The sequence below is a fragment of the Juglans regia genome, chromosome 14 (assembly GCF_001411555.2).
Source record: "Juglans regia cultivar Chandler chromosome 14, Walnut 2.0, whole genome shotgun sequence".
Lineage (NCBI taxonomy): Eukaryota > Viridiplantae > Streptophyta > Magnoliopsida > Fagales > Juglandaceae > Juglans > Juglans regia.
Genome location: NC_049914.1, coordinates 12,528,705 through 12,537,096, shown reverse-complemented (window position 1 = coordinate 12,537,096; position 8,392 = coordinate 12,528,705). Strand labels below are relative to the sequence as shown.

At 35.9% G+C, this 8,392-nt stretch overlaps 1 pseudogene; it reads left to right on the top strand.

Moving 5' to 3' along the window:
• The first annotated feature begins 206 nt into the window (after positions 1 to 206).
• LOC108990114 lies at positions 207 to 7,748 on the top strand (annotated as a pseudogene).
• The last annotated feature ends 644 nt before the right edge of the window (positions 7,749 to 8,392 follow it).

Below are 8,392 nucleotides of genomic sequence, written 5' to 3'. Positions count from 1 at the left end.
AATGGGGTTCTATTCTCATTCAATTTCTTCTATATCCTTGAGATTGGTTTTAAAGGAAGGTACAAATGCTGATCAAGAGAGAGAACATTATTGGCTAGCTATGGCCTATTAACAATCACATCCTTTTATTCCTCTTTAGTTACTTTGTCTTGAGATTGGTTTCCAAGAAAGAAAGGTAGGAGTGCCTATGAAGAAAAGAACATCATTGACAAAATGGACAAGAAAGAATCAGATCGTCTTGGCATCCACATTTTCTTGCCAAAGGAGTTTAGATCCATATAAGTACATACTTGTGACTATCTCAACTACATTTGCTCAATATCGCTCTGGTTCTCCGCTAGTGTTTGTCACCGTCACTTTGTTCCAATCCATTGCTAAATTTCTACTTTCTAGAGAAGGAATTCGAGGTAAGTCACACAAACTTCAGAAACTTTGTTTCTTCCTTCCGATGTTTCTTCAACATGATGCTTTTTTTGTCTCAATTTGCTGCTGATTTTTTTTTTCTTTTGAATAATTCTTTGATTTGCATGAAATATATGCATGAGACGTATTGTCTCAATATAAACTTGTGTTTCATGAGCCTATTATTCTCCTGTCCTAGTCATTGGATGCAGGGCTGTTTTTCTACATCTCCAATCGTAGCTATATTCTCAAATCAATGAACAAAACTAGGAACACGAGGTCAATTACCATAACCCAGTTGTCTATAGAGAGAGAGAGAGAGAGTGAGAGAAATAAGCCAATAAAACAAAAATAAAAAATAAAAGAACTAATAACTAAAATTAGGCTTTATTTCAAAATTAACCTAAATCTATTTCTTTCTATAACACAACCCAATTAAATAATTGAAAGGTATAACAAAATTAAAACAAGATGATATTAAATTGTTTCTACTTAGTAGGGGTGCTACCCGCCCTATTCAGGCGGATAGCAACCCCCTCCTGCACCTCGTTCTCACCTGGACTAGTGGCTAAACATCACCCCCACAACCTGTCCCCACCCACATCCACTTGCCAGCGGGTGGATTGACACCATCATCTTCCGGCCACCCCTTCCAACAATGTAATCTTCACAAAAAATAGCACAATGTCGCAAATACATCAAACAAATCACAAAAAACCAAAAGAAAACCCCTCATCTTTTTCCAATATTTATTTTTCTTAACGTTCCCCTTTGTGTCTGTGTGGTAATCCTTATCCTGAGGAAGAACCTCCAGATGAGATTCAGGTTCTGGATCCGAAGCAGTCGCCTCTTCCAGCATAACAAAATCAGCATTAGAACACTCTTCATGATCGGCCTGTTGTGTATTCTCATTTCCATCTATCTGCAAGCACATGTCCTCTGTTTCGATCATATCAAAGATTCAAAATTAGGCTTTGTTTACTCTATGTTCACACAAGCTTCAGGAACTTTTTTTTTTGGTCTTCCCTTAGATGTTTCTTCAACATGTTTTCTGTCTCAATTTGCTGATGCTTTTTTTTTTTGCTATAGAATAATAATTCTTTGATTTGCAAATATATTGGTTTCACGATCCTATTATTCTCTTGCTCTAGTCATTGGATGCAGAGTTGTTTTTCTACACTCAAATCAAAGAACAAAATTAAGAACAAGAGGTCAATTAACATGACCCAGATGTCTAGAGAGAGAGAGAGAGATGGAGAAACAAAATAAACACAAAAAAAAATAACTAAAAACTAAAAAAAAAGGAAAGAAAAAGGTTCAGAAAATGATTAGAAAAGGAAATAAATGAAAAGTATTATACTTTTAACACAACCCAATTAAACAAAAGATGGTATTAAATTGTTTCTGTTGAGTTAAGTAGTTGACATGGTTTTATCATTCTTATCGTTACTTTTAGTGACTTTTCTGAGTTACTACAAATATTGGTCAAAATCGTTACTAGCTTAGCTAGAAGGCATCCCTTCTATACATACATGCAAAGCAAAGAATTGTGTTTCATTCATTTACATCTAATTAGTGATTTCCTTCATTTCGATATTTATTCATATCCTTTTGTCTCAATTTACAATTGAGTTTTTTTTTTTTCTGTATTATGTTTTTTTATCTGTAAATGGGCAGCAGGAGGCAAAAGTAGAGAACGGACGAAAGAAAGAAGAAATATAAATGGAGATTATGGTGTCAATTCTCGGAAAAATTGGAGAATACTTGGTTCTTCCTTTCGGAGAACATGTTGGCTATCTGATTTCCTACAGGAAGAACACCACGAAAGTAAACGAGCATTATCAGATGCTACTTTTAAAGAAGGAGGCCGTGCAACAATCCGTTGAAGGAGCCATTTGGAATCAAGAAGTAATCGCACGTGAAGTACAGACATGGCAAACAAATGTGGACAACAGAATTGAAGAGCTTCGAAAATTCCTTGAAGAAGATGTTAATGCGGATACGTTGTGTTTGAATGGGTGGTGCCCAAACCTAAAGTTTCGTTACTCCTTAGGTAAGAAAGCTCAAAAGAATACTCAAGCCATAGTCGAGCTATTACAAGAAGGTGAAAAATATGATCGGGTGTTTATTCGTGCTCCTCCGTTGGAAGTAGGATCAACATCCAAAGGACACTTTAAGAATTTCGAGTCAAGGGAGACAAAGATTAACCAAGTTTTGGAGGCTCTAAGGGATGACAAGATGGACATGATTGCAATATGTGGTATGGGAGGCATCGGGAAGACAAAAATGGCCAAAGAGATAGGCAAAAGAGTAAAAGATGAAAAATTATTTCATAAAGTTGCAATTGCAGTGGTGTCTCAAAATCCAAACCTGAAGGAGATTCAAGCCGCAATTGCAGAGTGCCTAGGCCCAAAACTTAATGAAGAGTCTTTATCAGGAAGAGCAACTCAACTACATTCAAGACTGGTGAATAGTAAGAAGCTCCTTATAATATTGGATGATATTTGGGAACCACTTGATCACGAGGCTATTGGAATTCATCATGGAGATAAAGATAATAGTTGCAAAATCTTGCTTACCTCAAGAAATGAAGACGCTTGCAATCAAATGAAGACTCGGAAGATTTTTCAAATCGAACTCTTATCTAAAGAAGAAGCATGGAATTTTTTTAGAGAGATTGCAGGTGATTCATGTATTTGTACCCCCAGTCTACAACTAAAAGCCAAAATGGTTGAAGAGGAATGTGGACGTTTACCTATTGCTATCGCAACTGTTGGAAGTGCTATGAGAAACAATAGCAATGAAAATGAGTGGGATGCTGCGCTTGAGCAGCTTAAAAAGTCTATTCCACAATATATCCCTGGTCTGCATCCAAAGGTCTATACCAGCATAGAATTCAGTTACATTCATTTAAAAAGTGAAGAAGCCAAGTTGTGCTTTCTTATGTGTTGTTTGTTTCCAGAAGATTATGATATACCTATTGAAGTTTTAGTAAGATACGGAGTTGGGCGAAGGTTGTTTGCTGACATTGATACAATAGCGGAAGCAAGGCGAAGAGTCCATGCAATTGTTCATAATCTTAAAAGATCAAATCTATTGCTAGATAGTGGGGAAGAAGATTTCATTAAGATGCATGATGTTGTACGAGATGTTGCAGGCCATATCAATTGCATCCAGAGATGAGCATGGTTTTATGGTCAGATGTGATGTTGGACTTGAAGAATGGCCAAAGAAGGATACATATGAAGGCTTTGCTGCAATTTCTCTTATGCTTGGAGAAACAACAAAACATCCTGAAGGGTTGAATTGTCCTAGACTTCAGCTTTTGCAACTGTCATCTTCCTCTTTTCCACTCCCACCTAATATGTTTGATGGAATGAAGGAACTAAGAGTGTTGTCTTTGGAAGAAATGTCTTTGGACCCATTGCCACCATCAATTCAGGTCCTTAAGAACCTTCGAATGTTGAAGTTGGAGTACTGTTATCACAAATTAAAAAACGTGTCGGTAATTGGTGCTCTTGAGAAACCAGAAATACTGAGCTTTCGTGGTTCTGAGATCGAAGAGGTTCCGAAGGAAATAGGAAATCTTAGTCAGTTGAAGCTGCTAGATCTGTCGAGATGCTATTCTCTTAAGCGAATTGCAGCTGGTGTCCTATCTAGTTTATCTCGACTGGAAGAATTGTACGCGGATGAATTTTATAATTGGGAATCTACAGGAGAAGATAGAGGAGGAACAGATAATGCAAGCCTTGCCGAAATAATCTCGTGTTCCAATCAAATGATGGCTTTAGAAATTGATCTGACAAGTATAGAGGTCTTACCACAAGACTTGCACTTCAAAAACCGAAAGATGAAATTTAGAATAAGAATTGGACCAAGACGTAAATGGCGAGAAGGGTTCATGAGAAATTTTTCAGAAGAAGACTTTTTTGAACTCGAAGGAGACGCAATTGAGGAAAAGCGGGCGAATATTGCTCCACTATTGGATAAATCTTAAGTTTTGGAATTGAGGAATATAAAAAACTCAAAAAATCTTTTGCATGATTTAAAAGGTTTTCCATGCTTGAAGGATCTTCAAGTTTATAAATGTGAAGATGTAGAATATTTGCTCGATGACACTCTACATGCTGCTGCCTTCCCTCTCTTGGAGTCACTAAACCTTACTTCTATGTATAATTTAAAAGAGATATATCATAGCAAAGTCTCGGAGAGGCTCTTTAGTCATAGAGGCGCCCTCAACAACCTAATATCTCTTCAGTTATTGGATTGCGGGAGTTTGAAACATGTCTTTTCACTGCCCATAGCGAGTAGTTTGGTTCAACTCCAAAAGTTAGACATATATGATTGTCGAAATATAGAACAAATTTTCTCTTTGGAAGGCAGAGAACATAAGAAGGCATTTTTTGAAATGAATTTGCCGAAATTGAAGAAAATGAGGCTCTGGGAACTACCAATGCTCATTGGTTTTTGTAAAGCAATGGATCCTGGTGTTGATGAGCATCCCCAATCTAACACCCAAACATCCTTGTATCAAGAGGTATGATTTTTTTCCCTTTCCTCTCTCTTCCTGTCTCCACTTTGGTTATGTGCAATTTTATAAGTCGTTCGATATTTGCACTGGCGTACGCACATATTATTCATGATATAATTTAGATTCGACACTTATTCATGATATTCAAACTTGTGAATTTGACAGATAAAAGGATCTTCTAGCACTGAAGTAGCGTCTGTCTCTCATCAACTATTTTCATCCAACACCATTTCTTGGATACCCAATTTACAAGTACTTCACGTTGAAAATTCCAATTCGCTACAAGTGCTATTTAATCTGGAAGGACAAAAGGTCAAAGAGAAATGTACACTTTCTCAATTGACAACTCTGTCCTTAGACAGGTTATCGGCATTGACACATGTGTGGAAGAATATTCCGCGAGGATTTCAAGGCTTTCACAATCTCATGACAATTAAAATCAGCGGTTGCCATAATCTAACATATTTGTTTTCAACTTCTGTTGCGAAACTGCTTGTACAACTTCAAGAAGTATATATTTTGGGTAACAATATGATGGAAAATATTATTCAAAGAGAGCAAGAAGCTGGAGAAGAAAGGGAAACAGATGTGATTGTATTCCCTAAACTTCGTTACATAGACTTGTGGACTTGTCCGAAATTGAAGACATTTGGGTCAGAAACTCAGAGCCGAAGAAAACAAAAGAAAATGGACACAAAACTGGATTCAAGAGTAGTACGAGATTCCCCTGATTTTCTTGGCCGATGCCTTGAGTCATGTGCACCACATCGCAAGAATTATAAACCGATGGTTATGTCAGATCAAAGCATCAGCAAGAGATCCAAAGGAAGCTCCCCTGTAGGGCGAACTAAACACTACAATCATGGACAAATACCAAATGATCCTGCAATCACAGAGGTCAGTAACTCTTTGTTCAAATTTTCTACCATTTTTATTGTGTACGCATTCCAGTTTTTAATTCTCATGAGTTAAATATCGTTTTACAAAGAAATGACACGATGCAGTATACATTCCAATTCTTAATTCTTTTGTCTCGTAATGGTAAAAAAAAAAAGTCCTATTTCAAAATGTTCATGTCTTTTCTCTGTTCAAGTGGTATTTGTTAACAATTTTTAATATTTTAATAGGTTACATTGACTAAGCAAGAGCAAAGTGTGACTGAAGAGACTGACAATCAAGTAAAGATATGGTCTCTTATCCAACCCAACTTGGTTGAGACTTTGCAAAATCTAGAAAAACTTTATGTAGATAATTGTGATTTATTGGAAGTGATATTTCAACTGGAGGGACTGCGTGTTGAGGAAAGCCAGCTTGTCTTTGACAATTTGACAGCGTTATATTTAATGTATTTGCCGAAGTTGGTGCATATATGGAAGAAGGGTCCACAAGAAATTAGAGGCTTCGGTAACTTGAAAATTCTACTAGTCGACAGTTGTGGCAGTTTGAAATACTTAATCTCGCCATCTGTAGCTAAACTTCTCGTGAAATTAGAGAACATGGAAGTTTCGAACTGCATTGAAATGGATAAAATCCTTGCAAAAGGATTAGAAGGAGAAGAAGAAGAAAGAGAGGTGATTGTATTTCCCCGAGTGACTTCCCTCTCACTCATGGATTTACCAAAATTAGAGTGTTTTTGCAACGAAGCTAATGTTTTTGAGTGGCCGTCCCTAGAGAAAATAAGAATAGTTAGATGCAAGAGCTTGAAAATGTTTGTCCCAACAGAGATGAAAACTCCTAACTTACAAGGAGTATGTACGAATGATCACTCGGAAACCTTACAACCCATGGTAGGAGTAGACCTCAATGCCACCATACAACACATGATCATCGAAGGAAAGGTATATACGTTACATTTAATTAGTAGATATAGAAAATTGCATCGCATTAATTATTATGTTTAAAAAATTGACAAGCATTAATGATTATCTCATCAGCAACAACGCAATTAATGTTTCAATATCCAAAAAGTTGTATCATTGGGTTATATAACATGATCTCTGCTTATAGGCCGACTCCAATGACGAGGGCTCCAATGAAATCTATGCTTCATCATCTTCTGAGTAGATCTCGAAGGTACTTAAAATTAATTAGAAATTATATTATCTTTCTTAGAATCTAATTTCTTTAGGTTATTTTTTCTCAAATTGTAATAAATTGTTTTGTTTGATTTTTCTTTAGGTTAGAATCTAATTTTGTTTTTCATTTTTCGTTTTTCTCCCATTAATTTTGTCTGATCTCAGCCCTCTCGTCTGTGTTTCTACCGTCAGTTTGTCTATGTAATCACCATCTCTTCTCCTATTGTTATTCCATTTTGTCTGACTTATTTATTTATTATTTTGCTACCTTTATTTTTATAATGGGATTAGCTTGACCATGATTCTCTTGTCATATTATCATTTTTATTTTATTTTATTTTGGCATTGCCTCATGATTTGATTTTTATTGATATTTAATGCATATTATCATGCTGGCATTCATATGTTTTATTTAGTTAATCGAAGATGAGTGAATTGACAACTTGTGAGTTTGAAGCATGCAGGTGTTATGAAAAGATTACAAATCAATTGCAATATGGTCCGTAAGAGTTCTTTGTCCAAGAATATTACTGGTTCTACAGCTCGTACTAATCGAGTGTTGAAGTCTAGAATGCTTTATGCAGTTCCCTTATTATTTCCTCCGTATTCTGATTATGTATCTAAGTAGGAAACTATCTCTTTGTAACTGAGTCCAAGTATACCATGATAACTATAACTCTTCTTACTGGACTTGTGTATCAAATTCTAACAAGCTGCGATAAAGAAAGATGATGGTATAGTGTTCCTGAAGCACCTCTTATACCTAAGTTAGCAAATACGTATATGGGACTATGATAAAAGCTCTAGGATTGAAGTTATATGAAATTGCCGTTAGGGGTGCTACCCGCCCCACCGAGGTGGGGCCACCCCTTCCCCATACCCCACCCCAAGCCTATGCAAGGGCGAGGTACCTCGTCCGCTCCTCGAGGTGAGGGGTTGGACCTCCATCCGTCAGTCCAGTTGAAGTATGTGGGCCCAAAATGGCCTAGAATCTATTGTTTTGCCATTTTGAGTCCATAATTTAACTAAAAAAATAAATATATTTAAAAAATGAAAACAAAAAATAAATTATACAGATAGAACTTTTAACTATATATTAAGTTTCAACTAATATTATTAAGTATTAACTAATAATCATCACTAAGGTACTAAACTATTACAATTTTACAATTATACACATTAAGAGAACTAATAAAATATTACAATATTATAAACTCATCTAAAAATAATAAATATTACAAAGGGTACTATTAACTACTGTAGCAACATTACAATTAATTGTAAATTAACAAAATCATAACATTTCAAATTTGATCAATTTGGGGTGGCGGTGAGTTCACTGAGACTAAGTTGTGTCAACTACTATGAGACTGAGAATCAAGAT